Source organism: Prorops nasuta, unplaced genomic scaffold (genome assembly GCF_024137725.1).
Source record: "Prorops nasuta isolate Cenicafe-Biocafe unplaced genomic scaffold, Cenicafe_Pnas_1.2 PNAS00006, whole genome shotgun sequence".
NCBI lineage: Eukaryota > Metazoa > Arthropoda > Insecta > Hymenoptera > Bethylidae > Prorops > Prorops nasuta.
This window is the reverse complement of record NW_027116803.1, coordinates 7,423,680-7,451,490: the sequence shown is the minus strand read 5'-3', so window position 1 is coordinate 7,451,490 and position 27,811 is coordinate 7,423,680. Positions and strand designations below refer to the sequence as shown.

General features: G+C 42.4%; 2 protein-coding genes across 5 annotated transcripts in view; one reads left to right on the top strand and one right to left on the bottom strand.

Annotated features, from left to right (window-relative positions):
- The window catches only part of knockout (Stork-head domain-containing protein knockout), a 106,945-nt gene that overhangs the window by 10,023 nt on the left and 69,111 nt on the right, over positions 1-27,811 (bottom strand). The window lies entirely within an intron of this gene.
- Positions 3,948-27,811, top strand: part of LOC136774373 (outer dynein arm-docking complex subunit 4-like) — a 141,133-nt gene continuing 117,269 nt past the window's right edge. For 2 of the 3 annotated variants that reach the window (XR_010822796.1, XM_066728628.1), the window contains exon 1: positions 3,948-4,172. The gene's annotated coding sequence lies outside the window, so the exon portion shown is untranslated. Of the gene's footprint in view, positions 4,173-18,870; positions 18,959-27,811 lie in introns of those variants that run through there. The other variant, XR_010822797.1, reaches the window with a different exon arrangement.

Sequence of the window (27,811 nt, the reverse complement as noted above, 5' to 3'; positions counted from 1 at the left end):
CACCGCGGCGTCCGCGTCCACCGCAACTGGATTAAATGCAAATCGCCCACTCCTCTCCTCGCTCCTAACTCGATTCGATCAAACCTTGCGCAGTCTGCAGGATTTTTCCCGAAACCACAACCGGTATTAATGATTTATTTATTGCTATTGTGTGTATTTTGGGAGAAAAGACTCGAGCGAGATGGAATAAATTGCGAATGGATCGGGGGTTCGCGGGGGGAGAGAGGGAGAATCGGTGGATTCGGCTGTATAATTTGTCATGCTTGAGAAAGGAATCGCCGCGGTTGGCATACTTTGGGAGGAAATTGAAGTTTTTGTTCCTCCAGTCACGTTTCCGGTGGTCCACGACTCGGCGAGTTTCGTGCGCTCCACGACAGCCGGTCCACGCCCACGTAAAACGGAATATGGATTATTCTAAGCTCGGGAAAGGCCTCGAAATTCCCGCGGTATTTCTACCAATCGTGATTCGAATAATCAATGAAATTCTGGGCGAGAGAGTGAGAGAAGAACAAAAAAATCTATGGAAAGAAGCAAGGTTTATGGCGAGATGGAATGGAGGCGTCGTGTCTTATGGTCTTTGCGAGGAACCACGTGGGATTCATCCCCCCCCCCCCCCCTCCCCCACAATAGAATAAAACATTTAGGTACTCCTCGTGCTATAAAATTACACGCATCTCCCTCCTTGAGAGTTCTCCACTTTTTTTCTTCGAATATCTCATCGAGAGTATAGTGGCTGCGCTTGGAAGCGAGCATTTAAAGATTTGTAGAATATTCTTTCAAGTTTTTTCTATTTATCGCTATTGGTGTCTTTGTATATATATATATATATATATAACGCTTCAAGGTTGAAAAGGCAATATAGGAAGAAAGCAGGAAAAACACGTACGAAGAGCTTAACGGTATAGCGTATAGTTGATTGTTATTCGGTTTATTGCGGTCGTTTAGCGATTTCTCCAGGTGGACGCGGGGACGTAGACAACGGCGAGGATCGTCTTTTGCGGAGCAGAGGATTCCGGAAGAGGCAAAAACGATATTAGGTTTCGCATATAAAACGATAGAACGAATGTGCAATCACCATTTACGGTTAAGCCATCAAGGAGGCTTGTTTATTAAACTCAGCGGCGTCGCGTATAAGCAATCAGAGTTAAAAAGGAGCAAGAAATACATTTTATGGCTTTATTGCAATGAGGACGGAGCAACGTTTATCTCATCGTCAAAGTGTGACAGATGGCACGTGGACTTTCTTAATAACGCCCGCCCGCCCGCGTGGCCCGGGCTATACATATATATATATATATATATATATATATATAGTGGCCATCGAGTTGTCGATCCTATCTCGAGCGTACTCTGCAGCTCTTTAACGCAGTCGTCGCTTATTTCTTCCTGCGCATATTTTTCCAGGGGTTCGTCTTTAATTTCTCCACCCTAACGCGTCCCTGCAACCCCTATCCCGTAACTTCGTTTAGGCCAATGCATTTTAATCTTTCGGCAACCCTCGCCCTCCTTCGTCGACGTGTGCGGTTGTTATACAGGCCCCGGTATTATTACACGTGCACCATTATACCGAACCATTCATATCGATCGAATTATGACACTGTACACTTGTATAACTCGACTATTGCCGGAACATTCTTCGACCTTTATTCGACCAATCGAAATAAGTGACGCGATCTTTTTTTGTTTATTCTACACAGGTTTAAGTAGAAATTATTTTTTACAGCTATAGTTGCATTATTTTATTGATGCAAATTCGTTGTGGATCGATTGAAAAGATAAATTGCATATTAGATTTTTTGAATTAGTTGCAAAAGAGTCAAATATTTGACTAGAACCGTTATTTATTCATGATATACCGTCGAAGCTAGAAAGTCTTTCGTTTAAATACACATTGCACAATCAATCTATATTGGTATAATAAATTATGTGTGGACAATTTGCTCATACCCTTAAAACTTTCGTCACTTTTAATCGCCTGGTGTAAACATTAAGTACCTCGATTTACTCCTTCCTCGGTATTTAAGATCTCGTAAAAGATACTTTGATGCTTCGCGTGCTATACCGTTCAATTACAAATAATTATCGCCGGTATAGACATAATTCTCAAGAAACTGGCCATTTCTTTCCGCGGCAAATTATCTTCCCCTAATAAGACATTTGAATGCGATAAATTATTTCAGGGAGCTGCTTCGCGTGTAAATCTTGCCTTAACTCGCTTCCGATCTGCGAAAGAGAGAGAGAGAGAGAGAGGAGTGGGGATGACCATTGGAGATGAGGATCGGTAATAAAATCGGGAATTTGGATTTTTAGAAAGCAACGCGGAGAAAGAGTAGGTTTGCGAAAAAAAAGAAGGAGACGGTTTGTTTTTAGAGGAACGGTGGAAACGTGTGCGGAAAGGGGGATCATTAGTGACTCTTTGATCGAACCGTACAAACGTATATCAAAAAAGTCATAAAATCGTGCGCGTTTGCCATATGCGCAACGTCGCAGTTTTCTACGACGTAAAAGGCGAGCGTCGCGCGAAAAATATATTCCATCGCATGCCGATATAAACCTTGCGTATAGTGTCCCCTTCTGCTAGCTCTCGCTATATAAGCTGTGTTCTTCGAGGAAAACAAATATAAATCTATCTCTTCTTCAAATATTTCAATCTCGGAACAGCAGTATTAATTTGCGAAACAATTATAGAAATCTAGCGAGGAAATGCCGTTAGATAGAATTTTCTATAGGTTGTGTTACAAAGACAATTTCTATAGGCCAATAATGTACTATAGGTACACGGTATAATTGATAAAAGAAATTCTTCAGAGTTGAGTCGTTTTAGGGTCCAAAGCGCAGTTGTATCATTTTAAAAACGTTATATAGTGGTTTTATGACGAATAAAAGAAACAATTATATAAGCCAAGTATCGGAAAAGAATTTGCATGAAATGCTTAATTTAAGAACACTCGAAACGTTTTAGCTCCCTTTAATACTCCATAAATGTACAGGATACAAGTTGGCTCGATAAAATATATGACTGAAAAGTCATATTGTTGAACGCCATTCATAATTTAGCGCCTTTATGATCCGTCCTCTATTTAGGACGTATGACCGAAAGGGTTAAGAATTTGCAACACGCTTCCGTCATCCAAAGAATTATTCATCGACTGTGTGCGTTAAAACACTTTATTATTTCGTTAATTTTCATATCATGTACGTATATAAACAGTCGAAAGAATCCTTAATCGTTGTTATCCCATATGCAAGCCTAGTCCTTTATTACATCGAGAAGCTGACAAATATTTATTTTCCAGTGAGAAAATCGAGTGGGCGAGGATGGGGAAAGTTACCAAGCGACACTTGTCCAGCTGTTCATGAGGAAAACCATAAAGGTTCGCGAGGTTCTGCGATTTTGCGATCGGTAGCGAAACGCGATATTACCGCCGCGCGCATGTATCGCATTCGATTTCATCTAAGAATGGCCACTGCCCACACGATTTAAGACTTTACGACGTTGACCGGGAGCGGCGGGGTTGGAGAGGAGAAAGAGGAACGGGAACGGGAGGACCGAACATTCCACGGCACAAATGCCTTTACAAGCGTATAATACATGTGATTGCCGAGTAGCGAGTCATAACGCTAAACGCCACTCGAGAATTTCATCCTTCTCACGTACTATACGTCTCGGCTTGTATTTTAGCTGCGAACGCGTCGAGCAAAAAGAGGCAGATGCGCGAGGCGAGTCTCCGTTGATCATAAGAACGTCCATTGACAGAGTCACGAGTCTCTCCCTGTGTGTGACTGTATAACTGTAGCTGGTTAAGCAAATATAAACATTGGCAGGATTCGAATAAACAGCGAGCACAGTGGAATGTACGTGGCGTTCCCCCTCTTCTCCCTCGAGCGTTTATTTACCTCGTCGCGCGCGTCGGTTTATCCCCGCAGTCCAGAATCGCCAGCGCCGATCTACCATTCAATGGAAATGTTTATTCGTTGGGTGATTTTTCAGAAGGTGCACAAGACTCCCATTGACGAATCTTATTGGAATGGCTCGGGGTTTCGCTCGGTTTGCTCGTTAAAGGCGTTTCTCGCGGGATTATTGTTGGATTGGGGGAAGAGTTGGCAGAGAGATTTTGATCTGTCGATGATTCCGACGCATAACGACAACTGCGAAGGAACAGCGTAACTAGGTGAGTTGTTCGTGGCTGATGGTGTGTGGAGCGAGTTGTACTCGCCTGTCGTTCGCTTAAAGGTGCCATGAATCTTGTTATTCATTTTTTTCGTCTTGGGCGCATTAATCTCGTGTGATCCTTCAGGTATGACGATCCTTTAGCTCAATACATATTGCGTATCACAGAATTATGCAGATTCAGCATCAACACACCTGATTATTTCAGTGCCCTTTATAGATTTCATAAAAAGTTTGTTTAAGATATCAAATAATACCTTTCTCTGATCCAAATCAATTTAACTTGTTATTTTTTAGTACTTGTAGTTTTTGTTTTTTTATAAGATAAAGAAAATATTTTATTAAAACTATTCGAACAGGTATCAGTCAGGAAAATTGTTGTGCATAACATAGGAATGATTGTCGAGAGATATCACAAAAAATTAATCAGGTATCGACAATTATAAGTTTTCTATGACGTACAAATAGATTAGAGGAGTCGATTCACAAATTCCAGTTTAATCATCCATATCGAAATACAGCAATTCCACGAGCAGAAATATTTGGCCATTTGCCAAGGTGTCGTGTCAAGATTTCCCGAAATAGAACAAAAGCGTCCTGGTCGGTCTATGGTTTTTGTGATTATTCCACGCGTCTATCAAATTCCACGTATATTTCAAAGTCACCGTCTGGAATGCTTTTAACAAGGTGATCCGTTAACCAATTCTTGTCAGCCGCTTTGACAGGGTGCCAAGAAGCTTCATGACGGTTCTTCGCAATAACGCTAAAAGCTTTACTCGGTCGAACGCTCGCGTTGACTTTTTGCACAATTTAGCAAAAAACAAATTGTATTTTGTCAAATTAAACTCTGCACCGTTTTGATTGATGGAGTTGCGAGCAAGGTCATCCACCACGAATGTTCCTATATCAACTCGATCGAGGTACATGAGTGAGGTTTATCGAGAGATCGAGCCAAGTTGAGGTAAATAGAGATAGCAGTGGGGTTAGGTTAGGTAAAATGATAATTTCGAGCCATTGACATTGGGATACTCGGACGCCCGCCGACATTGCTAATAATCGATGTAACCGAGCGGTTTAGGCTCGAGGCATCTGGAATTCTCGAAAGCACCGCTAACAATCGCATGCATAGGCTCAATTATGCGAGGATCGTTTGCCGCCTACACGTTCTCCAACACCGTAATCGCCAGAGACAAATCTATTAAACGGGCGTTCCGACTTTTCAATGCGCGCGCGCGATCGATGAATTAGCCACGATACTTAGTCAGGAATCTCAATTGCAATATTCTCAACACTGATCAATCCCTTTGATTAATGATTACAGCATTATTTTGCGCTTAATCGCGCGTCTAATCGTCCCATTCAATGTAGAAAAGGGATCGAGTACCGTTAAATCCCCGTAAGAAAAGATTTCGACGATTTTTAGAAGACCGCGCGTTGGCACACGAGTGTGATGATATATATAGAGATATTACGCGAGTGGAAAGTGGGAAAATGACGAGCCGGCTTCCGGAAGGGCTTCGTCGTCGATAGGTTAACCGGGGTTATTACGCGATTTACGGATATATGTTCCTAGAATAGCTTCTCCCTCGTGTTTTCTACGGGGTTTCTCTGTGTGCCAACCTGGAAGAGAGTCTCCCTCCCTCTCTCTCTCTCTCTCTCTCTCTCTCGAAAGTGCAACGCTTGTCACTGGGATGCGGCATGAAATACGAGCCGCGCTCTGCTAATAGTGCAGCAATGAATAGAAAACTGTACCACCACCACCCCCCTCCCCTCCCATAGCATTTCCTTGGCTGCCGCGCGTACGTGTTTCTCGCGTCTCTGAGTTATGAGCTATACGGACGATCACTGGATTATCCTTAGTTAGCAGTGTCACCTTGTTGCTCGGAGCAAGAGCACCCGAGCATCCTGAATAGAATTTATCGCAGCGTGAAACTGCGAAAAACGAAGGCCAACGACACAATGCTGAAAGATGTTTAAATGTAAATTCGTAAGAGCCGCTGTCAGTCGATTTTAATTCCGTATCAAAGTCGGTATATATATGTTTGAAAGGGAGAGAATATATCGCGTGGCACGGAGAAGTATTTTAACGAGAATTTCTCGAGGGGAAAGAACCTATTGAAATCTAGAAAGCTGTTGAAATAATCGTGCAGAAATGAATTTAAGGCGGTGCCGTGGTTTTTGCGTCTTTTTAATAGGCACATTCGTTGTTTGCTTGGTAATTGGACGTTTGACAATAATGCAAGTATTGTCCTTGCAGTTTCGTATCAGCGGGCTCATCTAAAAGGACGTCGCTGCTTGCCAGCTGTACGTAGGTGGATACACGAGTAACATTTATTAGAGGCGATTGTCAGCGGAGGGCCACTCGACTTTCGAGATATTCAATAAAGCGATCGGTGCAAAGCGAGCAAAACTATATATATATATATATATGTGTGTGTGTGTGTGTGCACCGGTCGCGAAATTCATTCTCGGTCCTCGACGGGGAGGAGGAGGATATATATATATATATATATATATATGTACTCTCCTCGTGGAGAGCTTTTCTCAGGTGCATAGCTGCTACCCGCGACGGCCACCACTGCTAAACGGGTCAACTCGAGAGCCGATAATGCTCACGTGGGAGAGGCCAGTTTCTCGATCTCGTTGAAAACAGCAAAACAGATCTTATCCGAGCCGCGCGGCTCGTTCGATAAAAAAACCGCTGCACGCAGTTTCTTCTGAGACAAATCAGCAACCTCATTTTTATACCTTTAATCGTTGCTGATCTAGAAATTTATTTCCATCGTGTATTATTTATCGAACAGCTATTTTGGAGAATTTTGATAAGACAATAGAGTATTATAAAGTCTAATGATTGTTTTTTTCTCTTCGTATTTGGAATAGGCGAGGTTCAACGAGAGGTTCGAGTAATTATATACATATCCGGAGATTACAGCGACTGGTTTGTGGAACGAAGGTTTTTCTATGTAGACGAGTGTCCTTGGGGAAGGACAGGAAGGTTTTTGACGCGACGGCTTCTCTTTTTGCCGCGTTCATCGTATATCGAGTTAAGGATTCCTCAGGATACACGATGTTTCCGTCACTTTTCATTTCTCGCGCGAGATTTGTATGGTTGTGCATATATATGTATACTTGATGTATACGCACACCTGCCAGGTAGCCCAGGCTTGGTCTCTCTCGGCAAGGCAAGAACGTCTATTATTAGCCGCTTGCACCTTTCTATCATTCCACGAGAGGCTTTTATTATAATGCGTGTCGCTCGCTACCTACGTAAGCTGCGCCCGATCCACACGTAGCTGTTGCGCCAGCAGCGACTGGCATTCGCTCGATTCGCCCACGTAGCTATCACTCTATAACCTGAAAACCTGTAACTGACTCGTCCTACTGAAAAAGCCAGAAAATTCATCTCGAATCTTTCACGTCGCTCCAGTCCGGCCGGCCGGCTTGTCCGCCTATCGAGCGCACCAATCATGATCATAATCCCGGTAATTTGTATTTCGGTCACTTTCACGACAAATCATTCCGACAAAAATATTACCCTTTCCCTTTGGAATTATCTCAATTGGCGAAATTGCACCAATCGTGTGGATACGTGTATATATAAGTGTGTGGTGTGTTTTTATCGCTCTATGTATAGTTTCGTGGGAGTATATAACGATGGGAGTGAGATAACGCGAACAGGAGAGTCGCAGAAGCGATATGAAGGAGAGTCTCTCTTTCAGTGGTCGGATGACACTTCCGGTTTACGATGAAACACGTACGTTCGAAAGGAGATAGAGGGGGGGGGGGGCACGTTTCATCTGTCGCTATCGGCGCTATTCATCGTGTTGAAGGATCTCCGCGGCTGATTTTATGGGTCAACTTTATCGGCTCATGGGAAATGGCAAAGACCACTTGCAAGGAATCACCTGGTAACAAGGTGACCTTTGAATCTGTGCGCGCTTTCAGACCACTCTGCTCCTCTACTCCTCTCGAGGTCGCTGTTATATGCAAATTCGAGACTCGCTCGATTCCGGAGCCCCGGGCACAAGCCTTGTCTCGCGCGCTCCATACTCGCTGCATATAAGCTTCCACGATCGTTCATCTTTATTTGGCAAATCAACCCACTTATCAGCGATAAACCAAATAACGCTGCAAAACGGATAAACTCGAGAATTCCCTCCTAAGGCTCTAGATAAACACTCGCTATATTTATGAATCCATCTAAAATGGGATTAAACTCTATATATATATATATATATATATATATATATATATATAGTTTGGTTAAATTTGCTTTGTATAAATTTCTTAAAATTACTCATCGTTGAGAACTTATGTTTCTTGACAGACTCGGCTAAAGTAATCGGTAATTGGTAATCAAATAGAGTCCTGGACAAAACTGAAGGTATTTATTGTCCATTTCCAGAAGATGCAGCGATCGATTCTCGCCATATCGAACAATTTCTACCACACAAATGAGTCTCTTTCACAAGATTTGTATACTGGACACTGTCGAAGGTCCTAATTTGTTTATAAGTTGCAAGAATTTACGGGACCCATAGAGCATCAAATGACTTAAACACATATTTTAGGTATTTTTTAGTCTATTGGATAATCAAAAGATTTCTATAGGGTAACTTTTAGTCAAGTGTGCTATATGGGGAGTTATATCTGTAGGAAAATTTTTTAGTTGAAAATGGCAAATTTTCGATTCGCCGAGAACGCACCACGTAAAGTCAGGAAACGCGTGGAAACCATTTGAAAGTTTACTCTTGCACGTAGATATATAGCTATGCAGGACCCCCCTTTCCCAACGAAAATGTTGGGTGAATGCAGATTCCATGCAAATTGCCAAGTAAAGACAGCGCTACGTATGCTATATACGCTGGCTTCTCTATCGCAAATGGCTGATCAACTAGAAATTCTTTAGTAGGAATTCTTCGTGTCCGGAACAGCCTCGTCCCATGTACGCGTAATGATGGATTATGTGGACGTTGGGGTAAATGGGTGGGGATGCATTAAATTTCCACCAAAGCAGCTATAGGTTATGGCAAGGATCAGCGGGAATGGTCGATTGTCACGAAGGACAAAAGCAGTCACGATCTTCCGCAGCTTGTTTCGACGCTCCAACCAAAGCACGTATATACAAGTATGTGCTATATCTCTTGCCCTTTCCGCGTCGGACAAATCGGACAAACTTGGCATCGCGTCACAATCGAAATAACCGCGGAATAAACTTGTTTCTCCTTGACACGCTACACACAAATGCGAGACCATATTATTCATTTCAACATATAATTATTTGTCGCTACCGCTTAAGAATTACTTCTCGAGAATACTTGGAACCATCGATGAAAGTCGGATGTGAAACGCGCCGCTGGTTGATCCATCGGGATGATAATAAAACTGCTTTTAACGAGGCAATAATGGTCAAGGGGCTGGATCGATTTCCATAAACCGGAAGAGGCGGTTGATCGAGCATTGTTCCGAGGTTTAATAAGGAGAGCGATGGGAGGAAGCCCGAAGGGAATGCAGAGATGTAGAGGAGCGAGGCAAAGAGTCGAGATGGATGTTCGATTTGACGTGAAATCGGTGCTAACAATATGCACGAGTTGCTTTCCAAAGGACACTTGCCCTTTTCGGAACGAGCGGCTTGTTTATATTTGCATTGAGATCTGACGTGGCCGAATGTAAATCTAGAATTGGCCGGAGTACTGTCCCCGTGCTATATATAGCTATGGCCAATGGGTAACCTTTGAGGGACTGCGATCACGACGCGAGTGATGAGAGTCGTGATCCTCCTGGAGAATTCCGCGATTGGATCCGGGTCGAGTCTGCGCTGCTGCACCGGGCTTGCCTCCACTTCGCCACGACGATCATCATCCTCGTCGGCTTAATGAATCTCGTCGCTTAAAGCCTCGTAAAGATCCTCTTCAGGATTCGCCATGACTGACTGCTCCTGCTCGATGATGCCTCTGATACGCTACTCTCGAGAGGATCTTTCTGCTCCTTGATAACCACTTCATCTCTTGAACTTGGCACCCCCCCCCCCCTCTAGATGCTAACTGGAGAAACGTCGAAAACTCGTAAACTCCAGATGATCCCCATTACTGTCATTATCGCTAATAACGATTACCCATTCTAATTGCCGATACGTGTGCTAGCCTCGTAAAAATCCTTGGCGTTCTTTATTATCGTACAACGAGCTGCACCGACAAGGATCTTACGGTACGGTGTGGCCATCGAAAACACGATCGTGTACTTGACCCTGCGAGCCTCTGGATAATTGAATCTAACAGCTGCTCTCCCACGATCCCATCATTCTTTCGAGGAAAGTAAAAGAGAAATTACTGGTCTCTTTCTCTCTCTCTCGTTTGGGAGGAACCACTTGCGCAACCCTGTACTTCATGGTTCGTTAAACTTTTGGTTGCAGCAGGAAAATGGAAAGTTTTCACTGCTAATCGATATTAGTTTGACCGGAAAACACAAATTGCTCCAAGAGATTTTACTCCGCGTTATGTACGTTATTGTGTTCCAGCTGTGTTACATATATATATACGACGCGGAAGACTTTGAAGTCTGTTTCATTCATACGTCCGACAGTTTACTCGGTCGATCTAGCATGGAGCAAGGTGCAACAATCGCAGCTGGGATCGTTGCTTAACGCGATTCTTCAACCGAGGAATTCCTCGTTATCTCATTTGAGATTAGCCCTAAGTAAAGTGCGACTAACAGCTGCATTAAACTGTTAAACGGTATATATATATACAAGCGTAAATCGGTTATATCTGGAAAAATATCCAATGGCTGTAAAGGTTTCATTTCCTTTTCTCAGCTTTCGAGACTCGCGTAAGATCTGCCGCCAATATTTCCTTAGTTTGCACACACTATATCTGATTCGATCGAGTATCGATAGGAAACTTGCACTTTCTTCGAATGCTTGGTCATCCGTGAAATTCGAAAAAAGCCAGACCTTTCGACAAGCGTAAGACAAAGTGTCTCGGGCCAATAATTGATTTATCTTAATAAAGAGTCGCACGCCTCGGGTGCTCGCGCTTGGAACTCTGTGGTAGACCGTTACACGAACCGCAGGCGATTCTTCCAAGGTTTACCTTTTATATAGGGTGACTCGGAAATTTTCCCACAGAATTTTTCTCCTTCGACTCGAAAATTCTAATATTTTATTTTCAAAAAAATTAGAAATTCTTAAATAATTGTTAAATTTAGAATATAAAAAAAAACAAAGCGAGTGATTGCACGTACAGAGATCTTTTCGCGAATTACCCTATACGTATGTATACATATATACAGGGTGAGACACTTAAGCCGCCCCAGAATATGGATGCAAAAAGGCGCGTATCTCTTCACCTATAAAAGATATTCAATTTTTGCATAAAACCTTTCTGAAAGCAAATAACAAGAGGCTTCGAAAATGTCCTATGGAAAAATTGAATATCTGTTATAGTTAAAGAGATACACCTCTTTCGGCATTCGTATTCTGGGGCGGCTTAAGTGCCTCACCCTGTAGAATTTGAGTAAAGAATAAAAAAAACTTGGAATCTCTCCGGACTGTCGCGTAATCAGGCAAATTCACTGGAGTGTCTCGTCACTGGTGGCTCCGTTGGCCAACGAGTTCCACGCGTTCCTGTGTTCGAGCAAAAAATGGGCTTTACGTAAAAAAATAATGACAGGCCTCGCCCGTCCAAGTGGCGTCGAATCACGCGATGCGTAATTATGAAATTGACGCTGAGCCGGTTGTTTCATTAACGAGGCAGCGATCGGTTTTTCAAAAATAACAAGAGCGACTTTTAACGATTAATCTCCGGAATTTTCTATATAATTTACGAAAGGAGACTGTGTTCAATTGTCTCTCGAGGACTCGGACCGTCATGCCGCGCCGCCGGAGGAAACTCCGGACGGTAGCAATAGGATCCCGTTATCTTAATGCACGATATTTCAGTATTAGAGCTGCTGAAGCATTAGGCCAAATAGCCGGGAAGATTGCTGGTAATTTTCAAGGGAGCGCATCCGTTCCAGTGAGGACTCGCGCGGTGATTTTGATTAATGGGGAGGACGTCTCGGAGCGGTTAACGATTGGCAATGAGTATAGCGTCGTGATTTGTCGAAGAGTCGGTATAGGGTGGTGGTGGTGGACGGGCCACGGACGGCGTAGGTTTAATTATCGCGCGCCAGCTTACGCAAAAACATCGCGGTGCATTTTGAACGATCGCTATCGATGCTCTCGTCGTACTACGGGCGGGACGACAAGGTTACGCGGTGGCGGCGCACAGCGCGCGGCGTCCAATTAAAATCGGTCGTGGTTCGCGCTATTTTTCACCAAAGGGGGAAAAAGGTCCGGACGGGGCCATGAGAATTGGCTCTTAGCCTGGATTCCGCCGGCCGTGACTGCAATGCGCGGCGAGACTCTGCTAAACAGTCTCTCCAGAAGTCTATATATATAATATATAGATACATATGTATACTAGAGACGTAGGGCTCGACCCCTTCCTGTCTCATTTATTTCGCTTTATTTCCCTTTGTTTCCTTGCTACAAATCGTCCTCCCCGCGTAATTCCTTCCAAGACTCGTTTCGATATGATCGGACCCCCCCCCCCTTCTATTTATTACTACGAGCAATTTTCAACCACCGCTCCAGATGAAGCTTTCGAATTTGCCAAGAAAACTCATGGACCGTTCGATATCGAGCTTTGCGATGCAATGGTGCAAAAGTGCAGGTAAAACCACTTTACGGTGCACTCGGAATAGAATAAAAGGGATTATATAGCCGCGGCTTGTATAACTGCGGTTGCAAATGGTTATAAATATAGTCATGATTAGTCTATATAAAAGCGATTTAATCTATACACGAACGGCCGTTACTTCTCCATATTTGTTCAATCTGTATGCTATACACGCTGTAAGATATCGATTATCAATAAATTATAGGATTTTTGTCGGTTCGCTGGAGGATTCGCACGTCACGCAAACGCCGATGGAAATGCCAGCTAGCAAAAGTCTTTGGAAATGCGGAAAAGAGACGCCGCGCTGTAAAGTGTCAGCCCCGCCCCCAGATCGACGGTAAAACTATGCTTGATCGGTAATTTATCAGTGTCCACGTGCGAATATACTATGTAGCATAATCTATTGCATTATCAAATATCTCCATTGCTTCACTCCAAGTTTGCAGCGATCACGATCGGTTCCCGTCGATGATGAGAAAATCTGCCTACGCGAACTACATTTTAGAAGCACGTTAAATAATTTTATGGACTCTTTGATTTTTTGAGATAAAATTTTTTTATGTTTTTTATAACGATAAATTTTATATAATGCAACAAAATCAAACTGGGGTAGAATATAAAGTTAAATTAAGTTTGGTTGTACGAATAATGCTACAATGCTCTTAAAATAAATCAAAGTTCGGACCAAGGAACCAATTGCAATTGTCAAAAAAATATAAACATTTGTGAATCTATTTTCAAATACTCGTAAATCTAATTACTACACATAAAAAAAATGTCAAACACGAAAATTTCGAATTTCGAATCCCAACGAGGATAAAACATTTTTATAATTCAGTTTATTTCAAAAAAATCTCGTCCTTTCTCGAATATTCGAAGCATTCCAACATTTTAAAAATTTCACAAAGTAGAATTATCGACATTTAAATACCATTCCAAAACAATATTAAAAACAATGCTCGAAAGATAGCTTAAAAAATTGTATTTTGTTACATTTGGATGTACAAGAAAAATTGAAACATTTAATTTTTCAAAGTTGAGTATTCCTAAGAATTATTTCTCAAATGTTTTCGATCGACATGAACAAGCGAGTTGATCCATATCTCCAGAACGTCTCCATAGGACAAAGTTGGTCCCCTTGGCTCGCTGCTTCTTCCATAATTTTCCAACTCTCTTCTTCGATCCATGCAGCATGGTTCCAAGCGTCACCTATCACTGGCTTTCTCACATAACACTTATTTTCCTCCAAGGAAGAGTTATGCACGATGGCGTCTACCGCTTTCGGACTCTAATAGGTTTTTGCTTGGTTCTCTCCAACTACCAGGACATAACGATCATTATTAATCAGGTTTCGTGCACTTTGTACTCGCGAGTCTCCCATCAGCTCGTACACGTTTCTTCTCGGAGCGAAGAAATCTTACATTGTTACGCGGCTTTTATTTAAATCACTCAGTAACGGAGGTTGTTCGAAATAGCATAAGCGGCCAGGCCAGAGTTGCCTATTCCAGAGATAATATTTATGCTAAATCTGGACGTTCCTCATCTGCCTGGCACGAGCACGTCTACTCGAAATGTCACGGGGAGCGAGTTTAACAAGATCCACTCGACGAGTCAACGAGTAATTATCTCATCTCTTGCAGAGTACGTCGTATTTATAGTCTGTTTATGCCACTTGCACTGCGGCAAATTGTTTCGTGTGCGGTGTGGCTGCTACGTCATTATGGTAAATAAATTTTGTTGAGAGAGTATATATATACAGATTGAGCGAGGATTCGGGCGAACCACGTTCGAATTAATTTCTTGCAGTATATATAAGTAGCACTGTTGCTTCCCTGTGATTCACGGTCGTCAACAGTTCTCCACATTGTGGATCTATCGAGGTGTCTGGAGAACCTGTCAATCGACGTGCATTTCACGAGCACTCGGCCAATTATCTATACAGCACATGGACAGTAAATAGTTTTTTCCTAAAACTAATTTGTGGACTTGCTAAAAAGCACCGAGGATCTTTTTAACACTGCACTCTCTTGGAAGAAAAAGACACAAATCCAAACCTTCCATCGAATCTACAAAAAACTCGTGCCAAATTATGCTTCTTATAGCTATTTGACAGAGAAAATAAATTAGTTTGTTTAAATAAATATTGCTCTGGATACGTTTATTGACACACTTACTTGGTTTTAATAAATAACAGATTGAATCCAATCAAAGGAAGCTTTTCAAATATGCGTATAATAATACTAAAAATATAACAATTAGTTGATAATTATGTAACCCAATGAACGTATTCGGAGCAACGTTTAATAGAAACAAAAAACATTTTTCCCTAGTGTACCTAAGTTAAATACGCAGAAATATTTGGTAGGTTCTTAGCTACTATATGAAGAGAAGGAGGAGGGGTATCAATTTACAGATTTGGCCTTTTAGTTCCCACAGACTCGAAACGAACTTAATCGAGCGATAATAGTAAAATCTCGAGATCGAACGTCGTGTAAGTTTCGCGCTAATATATGGCGTAAAACTATTAGACGTGAGTTATGGAGTGATGTATTTTTTGGCACGGGACTCTATAAATTATCGGGTGCGAAAGAGTATGTCTCTGTTGCATAAGGGGAGCGCGGGACAGTCTAACCGATGAGAAATGCGTTCGCCAGCCTATTGCGGTATTCGCGGTGCTACGGTGCATCGAGAGACACGTGGAATATCTGATTTACCCCCCCCCCCCCCCCCTATACCAACCACCACCAAACCGGTAGAAACATGCTTCGCAACTGGCTGAATTAACACCGTTCACGAAGCAGCAATAATTTTACCGCGCTACGATCGCCATTATGTGGACGATAATAATAGTCGATTTTATGACTGCTTATACAATTAATCGTCGTGATTCGAGCATTTTTTCCTTCGTCGAGAATCTCTCTCTCTCTCTCTCTCTCTCTCTCCCCAACAATAACACTGGGACTATCCTTCGTTTCTCTCAGTCTCTCCAATGCACATATATATATATATATATATATATATATATATATATATATATACAGTAAAATATATGGCGCAACGGAGTCTCGATCGCCAAGGGATATCGAAAGCTTGTCCGCGGGCGAATCACGAAATAGAAAATAAGAATGATCTATGGACATGGCTTACCACCTGGTTCGTTCCTAATGATTTCGTCATTTCGATCCGGATCTCGGCGAATCCCAATTCTGCTTTCTACGTGGACTCGACACGAGTGTAAAAACTTGGTACTGGACGATAAAGAGATAGTCGAGTATCTTTTGTCGTGCAGAAGGACGATAAACGAAAGGAGAGAGGAATAGTGCTTTGTTGCGTCGTGTCGCCTACCTTTATATGTATATACTACACTATAGAGTATAGGTTGGTTCGAGTAATGGAGAAGTGGAGGAGTATCAATAGTAAAAAGATATGACAAGGGATACGACCTACGTGATCCATGCTTCGAGTAGCCTCTCCTCCTCCAGTTGAGGTAGGTCATTCGGTGACACGGAAGTGAAGCACGAACAAGCGGCACACGCGAGTCTGCATGATTCTCTGCTTCGATTGGTCTCCGTTCCAGCGAAGGAACGAGGCCAGCGGAGCAGCACCACAGGTGAAATGTCACGGCGCGCACCGCCAGCTATGAAATTAACCAAGCAGAAATTAGTCCGTTCAAAGTTCGTTATTGAAATTCTATTACTCTTCAATGCTTGGAATCCGTCGAGGACCATGCACTTTGGCGCGGGAACGCCGCAGAAACGCGACTGACGTATCGATAAAACTGTCCGGACAGGACGATCAGTTCATAGATCGGAAAATTCACGCGGCGAAAGCTCCCGAGCCCAGGATTGATCTTCAATAATTGTATATATATATATATCTATATACCGAGGCTCGATCATTGAACGTAACGGTTTTACCCATATTTTTAATTTCTTAATTCATTACCCCCCCACACCTCAGCACTCGTTAAACCGACAAACGTTTGGCGTTTTAAGAAGCCGTCGTTAATCGACGGTTCACCACGAAACGTTCGACCACATTACGAATGTTAATCGCACCACTGACGTACCGCAGCTTTGCTACGCTGCGGTGTAAACAAATTACATGGTGTAGGGTCAACACTGGATTCAATAAAAGACGACACGTGGCATCGATCAAAAAACTCTGCACATTCGCGGCTTGTCATGCTTTCCTACATTAGCCTACATATGGGCCACATTACTAGACTTTACGATCGCGGGTAAAGGCGAACGTACCGTTTCACGAATCTCTTTGCCACGCCTATAATCTACGATCGTATATATATATATATATATATATATATATATATATATATAATATGTATACCAGCCGTATATATAGATAGGTGGTATAATTAACGGATCGGATTTCGCGACGTCATAATTTAACCCTTTCGTGCAAAAACCACTGGAGAATATGACGAATTCTGTTACCTTTTTTCAACACACCTTTCCCCGTGGAAGGATTGTCAGGGACTTTGGGAAAATCGGTGTCGACGTTCCAACTTCTAAACAGACTCGTCCTTAATTCACCTGGACGATTCTCACGCCTCGCCAATCATTTCTCAGCGAAATTCCTAGCGATATGCTCATTCGCCACGAGTCGTCCATTGTCCGAACGTCATATATCTCGCTCTGCGAAATTTCCGATGACGCTTTTCAGGATTGGCGCGATAAATAATTGCGATAATCCTTGTCCTGTGGAAGATAGGCCGCTGCTCCTACGTACATATATATATATATATATATATATGTAAAGAGAGATTGAGATTATTTACGGACTGGGTTATGGATAGTTGTTTTCAGCTGAATCGACCGAGGTCGTGGAAATTATACAAGTTATTTCGACCTTGGCTTCGGGTCTCTCTAAGAGTATTATATATATACATAGCTATCTCAACTTACTTAGCGTGCTTTATCGTCCTATACGCCTTCTTCTCACCCATCTCCATTTTCCTCCTTCATTTCGCCACTATATACACCAAACCACTCCTCGACCCGAGGATCTCACGCTAGCTTTCCGGGCCAGCCGGATCGAGCGTCCTCTTACAACTGTACAATTTGCCGACTCAGCACCTTAGCTCTGCATTCTTTCGATGCTTCTTCTTTATTCCCTTGCATGAAATAGCAACCAAACTCGATTGTATTCTAATTTTTCTAAATTTTTATCGTAATCTTTAACGAATCGCCAATAATTTCCGAAGGATTCGTCGCAAAATCGTAACGAGTCGAGTGGGACCGTCTACATATATATATATATGACAAGCTTGTACGAATTTTATTCTTGAGATTAGAAACGTGGAGATTTTATTGGTTAAAAACACTTTGATTTGTAATTTTTTGTGAGCAGAATTGATGCAGGCCGGTGTATGTCTGCAGCAATTTGGAAAAAGTGGCCATAGCGTTCCGTTATAACCGCGACGCACGCCCAAAACCAGTTAAAAGAAGACGAGAGAGAGAGAGAGAGAAAGGAAGAGAGAAAAAATGATTGGGAATACGACACATTGAGTCTCGCGCGTGTGGGTGGAATTATAATAAGTGTAGTAAATTCGAGATGTGATCTCGGGATTGCAATGTTTACTTGTCAACGAGAGAAAAAAACTAATTCACTGCTACTCTTATCCCACGCGGATCGCTAAAGCTGGCAGGCCGGAAATTCGCCTCCCCCCTACTCCCCCCATCTCTTTGTATTTCTTCCATTTTGTCCGTTTCTCTGAATACGATTTAAGATTCCGACTGAATCATTCATTATAGCCAAGATATCCGTGCGTTCAAAGACCTCGTAAAAGCACACACACACACACACACAGTTCAGTTACGTGGCTGGATGAAACGGAATTTATATTATTTATGTAGAAAAAATTAACATTTTCCTTATGTCAGTTTATGGTTTTGCTCAATTAAATAATTAAAGCGAGAGATATGGATAATGCAAATATTAAATTGATTTTACTAGACTGGCAGGAAAGGACGGGAAAATCTTTGGCGAAGGCGAGGATTATATACGTAAAGTGCCACTGGATTTGTAGAGGACATCGCTTTGGCCAAGGGAAGACATCGAAATCCACTTCTGCTTCATCCAACCCCCCCCCCCCCCTCCTTTTCTTTCTTACATCAAGCTGCAAAGCGCTTCTCAACAATCTCCATAAGTTCATGGACACAGCTATACAAACACGGCAGCTGCAGTGGATTCAACCGTGCAACGTCTCGACGCTTTCTTGCTTTCCCGCTTCTCATTAATATACAAGCAAATTAATCTCCGCGTCACTTTAGCATGAATTATGATAGGCCTTCTTTCTTCTTATAGCCGAGATTCCGTAGCCTCGGGCAAACCTCAATGTCTCCCAGACAGAACGCCTTTTCTCTCTCCTTGCAACGAGATTAAATTCCGATTTCTTGTATATATTATTATCGATCTTTGCTCGATTGCAAGTGGGAAAGACAAAATAAAAATTACGCAAAGTAATCACGAGAGACAGGAGACAATGAAAATTTAAAGTATCGATGATTTTTGGAGAAGAAAAGAAATTATTGAGTCATACGAATTTTTCTCTTACACTATAGGGTTGATCTAGTGTCAAAACAATAAACTATATGTGATCACTGGGAGAAATTTTAGTTATTATATTAATGAGAGAATTGCAGTACAAATCAATTAATTTTAATTTAAAGAATAAAACCCTTAAATATTGATCAAATAAAAATTGTTAACCCTTGCAAATTCAAAATATTTAAGATTGAATCAATCTAATCGTCCTTTCGAGAAGATACAGAATAAATAGTGTACCATATAGATATTCAAAGAAAAATTATTTGCCCAATAATTATTTTTGCGATGCAACGCTGACGCATATGGGAAAAGGTTTCGCGAAGATGATGTGGAATATATATATATATATATATATATATATAGTATACTGAAGAATGAAAGGGGAGAGAGAGAGAGGTGGAACGGTCCAGTTCCCATGGATATATTCAGAGTGTACATATGGTTCAGCACGACTTGACGTTGCAGAAGATATTTGTTATTCATAAGGTGCACGCTGGTGGTGGAAATATGCTGAAAGTGTGTGGTGGTGGCTTCTAGAATAGACCAAACTGACCTGTACCACCGCGAGCGAACACTTGACACGAATTCTTGCGCCTGTAACGTGTCGTGGTACGCGATTAACATGTGGCACGCTCCAAACCTCACCCAACGAAATAGGAGAAACATGAAAAATCAAAGCTGTTGGCCAAAGCAATTCCCATTCCTGTCCACTTGAATCTTTCTGTTTCAAGGCTGGTTTCTTTTTTCCCCCAGACATTTCAGCTGCCAGCCATTAAAATCAATTAAACCTTTATACGTGTTCTGTGCCAAGAACAAACAAACTTTCCAACTTTTCAGCGTGTTCCATTCCCAGAGTGCAAATCTGTACCAATCTAAATATTTCCACGAACAACCGAAGAGTAATGGCACTTTTCAGAAGCGACACTCTCGATCCTGTAGAAAAAATTGTTTCAAGAAAAAGAGGAGAAAATGCAAAGATAAGGAATCCATTAGACTCGCAGCCAGGTCGTCGAGCGTTGTTGAAACATAAGCCGAGTTGCAGCACGTGGTGAAAATGGAAAAATGCGGGGCTTATATGCTCACGATACTGTGAAAATTGCTGATTCTTGTTAAGATGTAACGATAACTGAAATACGTTGGTCTCGAAAGTGAACTGACGTCGTTACACGCGCTATGGATATAAACAAGCAGCATTTTGCATCGGGTTCCACTATAACAAACGAGACCTTTCGCCAGTCTTTAAGTGTAACTTGCATCTTTTTCCGGGTAGGCCGGAATACCTTATCACTCGATATCCCCGCTATAATTACAAAGTACCGTAAACGACTCTTTGTAACGCCCAATCCTTCAATAACCGTTAATTAACCTTCCACGAGAGAAAAACTCCATTTGCACACCATCATTATCCATCCCGATTTTCAATTTTAATGAAAATATTTGCGATACATGATCAATTAATTCTCCCTCTCTCTCTCTCTCTCTCTCTTTACCTGAATAATGAGTCCGAGCGTTAATTAGGCACGCAGATAGGAATCTATCAATACTGTGCTTCGCGTATCGCTATAGTTTTATCGAGTTTGCTTATGGTGCATGCTTGATATACGATACGTGGCGGTAAATTAATAATAATAAACGACAAAGGCACGGATTGGGATAGAGTAATTAAGATGGCAAGATTTGTAGCGTGCTCGGCACGAAAATATATATAATAATGGTTATAATGGGAACTTTCGCTTTCGCGACAATACGCCATGCTTCTCTCGCGTATATCCTACGTAGCTTTTTCTCGTTTCGGCCAAAGCATCCTAAGGTCTTTAACACTACAATTTTCCTCTCGTTTTCTCGAATAAACATCGTGCAAAGCGATTCATCCGCGCGTATACGTAGCGTGTTTACCCGATCGGTTCGTTGGTCTCTTGCTTTCTAGGTTTCTCGCGGTCTCGATCCTGTGGTTTCTTTCTCGATGACTCTCGGCTCCCTTATTCCTATATATATATCTTAACTCGTTCCATTCAATTTTTCCATCTCTCCATCGCTCTGTCAAGCTTTGCTATACATATATATAACGTACATAGTTTGTCGATAATTTCGTCTCTGGTCCTTGTCCTCCCTCGCGGTAAATCCAGGTTTCGAGAGCGAGCATCGAACTTTGAACGAGAACGAGCGAGGAGTCTCAGGGTCGCCGCAAGGACCTTAAATCACCGACGTACGGATCGTCCGTCATTTTCAGACGTATTTGGCGCAACGATTAACCTATACCACAGATCGTCAATATAATTAATTCTCCATCGCTCCTCTAATTTACATTCTCTCCCTGCCGCATCATTAATAATTATTAATAACTTGGCAACCGTACGCGAGGCTGTAACATTTTCCCATTAAGGATATTATTAATTTCATCCTCTTATCTCTTATCAGTCCACCCACAGTCATCTGGGAAACGCAGTCTCGCACGTAAATGTGTGTGCACACCTTGAAGAGGCTATTCCTCGCTGAATTCTTATCGGGATCGGTGCGAGAAGAAGAAGAAGAAGAAGGAGCAATGTTTGCTCAATTTGCGCTCTGTACACTTTTTGACAATAATTCGCCACGGCGTGACGTAAGAATAAAAGCTTCGTGACGAACGGTTCGAGCCAGTCGTTTATGGTTTCTCGAGTTGCTCACGATCAAATCGCAAAGGATTTTTTAAAAAACCTATATATATACAGTGTCGCGGATCAAGTTTCACGACTAGCTCTTTCTCCCTCTGGTAGCACTCTCGATTTTCTCTATGTGTATGTGTGTGTGATTTACGTCCCGGCGCGTATAATGCATGCTAGAGTTCATATTTTGCCGAGTGCGCGCAAGGCGATTATAAGGAACCCTTGATAATTTTGCGAGAAAAGCTCGGTTGGTATAATATAACGAGCGAGGCCTGCGTTCCATCACGAGGTTTATCGCTTCGGGCCCGATCGACAAACCGATGCCGCCGGTTCAATTTACAAACGTTCCTCGATTGGTTCCACTCGCGATATTCCATTAAACCTGGCCCCTTTTAAAATAGTCTTAACGTCCTCCCTTATTCTCTTAGACTCCAAACACAAATTCACTGTAATTTTTAATCAGATTTACGAGTAGTGCATGACAAGGCCCTCGTGTATTATTCAAGCAATATTTTGGAATTTAGTGGAAAATTTTGGAAAAATTTTATAAAAGGTTTAGGGGGGAGGTAGCAGAAAAAATGGCAAGATGTATTTATACATATACATATATAACTGGAGGGATCTATCTTGACCGAACATGCGAGTTGCGAAAGGTTCCAAGAGGAATGCCAGCGAGGCCTCTGCCGCAGGTAAATCCAACGAGAGACGCTGGACTGCTCGGCTGGAGTCGATAAATCAGCCAAGAACGAACATAACGTTAGCAGTAGCAGCATTCCGTATCGATTGATTAAGTTGGTCGCTGCGAGTCGCGACAACCGACGCATTTCCAATGCATATTTCGAGCTCCGATCCATTATCCTCCACACCTTCGCTCGCTGTTCAACCTGCAATGCACCTCCCAGCTGTATACTTCCTAATTCCAACACTCTTCCTTGCAAATTAACCCAATTCTCACACAATTTTCTCATTAATTTCGCTATCGTTGTTTTCACTCGCCAATATTAAATCGCTTTTTCCGAGAAAAACATTTTCCTGATCCAAAATTCTCCAAGGAAATTCTTGTTTAGCAGCGATTCTTATATAAAAAGTTTTGGAATATCTCTTACGGGCATGTTTGATAACGATAACGTTCCTTATTACGCCCGGTAATCCCCAATAACACAGCTACTGTTCATCGGATAACAATAGCGTCGTAAATATGACTCTGTACCGCGCTACACGCTCCTCGAGCACCATTCGATCCTCGTATAAACGCACACAGACAGAGACAAGCGCGCCGTTGAACCGCGCTCGCCAGTCGCGTAATTTATGTAAGAAAAACTCCATTTACAAATATACATATATATGTGTGTGTATACGGGTGGAGAAGCAATGGTACACACATACTACCCACACATACGATCGCTGTACACATTAACCCGTATTATGACCTAATCGCGATACCTTGTACGTCAATAGTCCACTTAAAACGATTAGCACGACTATATTTTCCACTGATCCGATACGCCGGCGTTAATCTCACATGCAGCGTTGGCTGGAATTAACATGTTCTTTCCAAAAGCAGCCTCAAAGAAGCTTTATATATATATATATATATATGTATATTGGCGATAATTCGAAGCTGTCGAGGCTCGATAAGGGCAAAAGAAAGCGAGCTAGAAAAACGGGATAGGATAGAGATTAGTTCAGAAAGCGTGATGAACGCGCGTAAATAATCGCGATAGCGTATATATATATTATACAATGCGACACGATTGGCCTACCCTATTACGCCTATTGACGCACTGCAGATTCTTCCACTCGATAATTCAGCTCTTTCGAAAGTAACGCAAATCGGTAAACATCGGTCTTGCCTCCGACTCTGTATAATACTTGTGCACCTCGAAGAGCAATCTTCGCCCATTAACAGGAAGCGATTGTCCTATCGACATCCTCGTCGCGTTGGGATTATAAAATTCTCTAGAAATCACGGTTTTTTGGGAAAGTAGCGCGTATTATGCGTCACGCTTGCCGCAGCTTGTAATGGAGCGTGTATAACGTAACGTTGTTGAGGATAGCTGAAAATTCGTATAATCTTTGAAGTTTATAGGTAAAGTTAAATGGTCTATAGAGAAACAGAGTGGTGAATGCGTATGGTTATTACGGGCAAGCCGGTTTGGGGCTCGAGTGTGTATAAACACTGAATTGCAGGGATTGTTTCACGGGGGGATTTACCCCTCCCCCCTATATATATATATATATATATACAAGTGTCCGTGCAACACAATCGACCCGATTCGATCGATGTTTCCTGGTGGAGTTTCGCGTTAGTTTAGCCGGATATTATGGCGAATTAATCGAGGTGTCGCCGGGGGGTGTGAATTTCAGTTGAGGAGAATGAGAGAAAGGGGGTGGGGGTAGAAGAGATGAAAGCAGAAGGCGAGGACGCGCGGAGGGCGCAGACTGCTTGGAAAGGAAGAAGAAGAAGAAGAAGGAGAAGGAGAATCGCGCGCGGCAGCTCGGTCCGTGGCCCTTGGGCTATCGTTCAATCCGCGGATAATCATAAGGTCAGTCTCTCACGCTACACAGGGCTCTCGCATCTCACGATTTTGCAATTGACCGATCGAAATTAGCTGGCAGGGTATAACAGAGTTCGCGCGTGCTTGCCGGCTGTGATTATCTTTTCGAAACGCGAACAGTTTGGCGATAACTGAACATGGCTGCGATTCGAGCACGGCTCCTGAAAGATAAGACCCTCTGGCTCATATATATATATATATATATAGATTCACACTCTCCTTCCGCTTCTCTCTCGAGCTATTCTCCCAGACTCTATCTATACAGACCTTCGAGTTCTGCAGACGACATGCACACGAACGCTCTCTCTCTTCGTACATTTACAAGGGACTCTGAAATCACGGTGACATTTCCATGCGAACGATAAGCTCGACCAAACTTTCTCACCTGTCAAAATTGTTGCATAAAATCCAACGGTGAAACATACACGTCTCTGTGGACAAGAGTTATAGAGAGTCTTTGAGTTTTGAATTATGAATGCTTTGCAAACTGTGTCTGGCAGGAGGGATACTCTTTTACGAATGAACGAAGATTTTCCTAGTGATAAGCGAGTGGTTTGAAAATTCAATTAATATCTGTGGTATATATAAGAGAGAGAGAGAGAGAGAGAGAGAGAGAGAGGTGGGAATAATTTCCTAATGGAATAATGTGTACTTCTTGATAATAATAGATGACGAGAGGAAAGTCAGTTTGGACGTGTAAATAGGTTTAAGTATGATTATATATATATGCGTGTGTGTGTGTGTGTGTGTATACACGACGAGAGAGAATAGGATTACGCGTCCGTCCCAAGAGGACCAACGAGCGAGGCGCCAACGAAGCAATGACGGAATATGGAAGCGTGAGAGTAGGATTTCGCTAATATAGGTCGATTGTCTAGGAGTGATGTACGGCCTCGTGTTCTCACTAACGTTTTGCGACTTTGCTGCAGCGTAAAGTCGATTTATGGCCGCGCGGGGTCGTCAAAGGGTGTCCTCCAGCCAGAGGGGACTTGTCTCGGAGCAGCTATAACTATTACGATATGTGCGTAGTACAGACAATTCTCCTAGCTTGTATATATATATATATATATATATATATATATATGTATATATGTGTACCATAGCTGCATCCTCCAATATATTAGGTGGATGAAAGAGAACAAGCATCGTTGCTACTATAAAATAATATTCCTCATTTTCCAAGCATAATTAGTTTATACGATAAAATTGTTATCCTATCAGGTTCGAGGTTTTTGTTCCGCATATAGGGATGATCATGACGAGGATGAGAGTCTGATTGGTTTAAAGTGCTTATTATCATATTAACTGGATTATTGCAAGGGAGCGATCTTGTGTTTGGTAGAGAGAGAGAGAGAGAGAGAGAGAGAGAGAGAGAGAGAGAGAGGGACCAAGAGCGCGATCTTATTCTCACGGCCACACTGACCCGTCCGTGTTCGTACTGATTGTGCGAGCGTGAGAGGTCCTCGTGAGAGACAGCGAGACGCAATTTAACACCAGTAAACAGCTCGTAGGTGTACATAGAGTCGTGTGTACGCATTTCGAAGTGGTCCCACGCCCCCGCTCCCTCTTCTTCCCTTTTTCCTGTCCCCACCCCTGCAGCTGCAAAGTGGCCAAGGAGCATCATTGAATCAGCCATGGCACACGCGATCCTCCTGTATATATGTATATAGTATACGACACGCGCAGGGTTCGAAGCTTCGTGGTTTATTTGGCAAAGCAACATTCATGGAACTTTGGACCCTTTTGTCAGTCTTCGAGTGGCAACTTCCCGTTTCGATCCAACAAGTCCCCTACCTGCACGAATGTACCATATCCACGATGGATTCGAAGCTCCGCGTAACACGAATGACCTCGATCTTGACCACACATCGCGGATGAACCTACAACAATATTACGTACCTCTCGCGCGAAATACACCCACGAAAGAAAAGCAAGTGTCCGTATCTCCATGATATGCACATGCACCTAATGAATTCACCGATGCACCACGATTCCTTCCTTCTCCCCTCTTTGGCAATCGTTAATAGCGATTGTCCTTAATTAAATCCATCGCCATTGCGGGTGGGCTGTATTACACACAACGTTTCGAATAATATTTTTGTACACAATGAATCTGTGTGTGAATAGTGTGGAAGTAGGTCTCGTAGAGTGCAGTCAAGGGCCGGGCTCTGGCACACCTATCTCTCTTAAATCCGAATAGAAAAGAGTGTAGGTGTCGAAGGATGATATTGCGTTGAAAAACGGTTTTTCTCTGTTTTTAAATGTAACGCAGGTCGAGATGGATATATATATATGTGTGTGTGTTTTCCTTCCAGATGCCTCATCGGTGCAAGTTATCTTAACGCGACGAGGAAATGTAGGACTCGTGGGGAAATCGCTGTGTGGACCAAAAGATACATAAATAGGAATATGATAGCTGTAGGGAGAGAAATAGCGGACGGTAGATCAATGAGCAAAGTATCGAATTACGGAAGTTGACGATTTAAAAGTTTCAACTGCTCGATCGGCGATCGCTCGTTCACTGGAAGATCGTGAGTGGGTCAAGACACGAACCGTTTAACACTTATCGCCAGATGCTCGTTCGCCCGTTGCCAGTTGCCCGTAAATCGTGACCTGCCGATCTTGATTCGGTTTTTCTATTAAACGGCCACTTGGTCTCTTCGCGATCGTTTACAAATAAATTTCCTCTTGCCGCCCTTCAACGACCAATCCGCCACTAGCTTCCTCGCAATTTTTCATCTCAATCAGCACATACCTCTCTGGAATATAGTAATCAGTTGTATAATTAAATAATCCGCATACGTATATATATATATATATATATTAAATGTTTGAATTTTTCAAGAAAATTATCGTTTACACTTTTAAAGGTAATTTCAGAAGGAAATAATTTATCGCTATATATGCATATAATGAAATATTTATTTTCCACGTTAATCACATGCAATCTTCCCTAAATCTTTCGTAATTTACCGATCACGAAGAACCCTCCACGGTGTATAATTGACCGATCGTAGGTATATAGCAGCGGAATAAGTGGCGAGTCGAAGAATCGAGCAATAATGGCAGTAATATTAATTAATCGGATGTGTACGTGGGTACTCGACTATTAAATCCCCTTTTGTGCGCGCCTGCGCACGGTGGGAA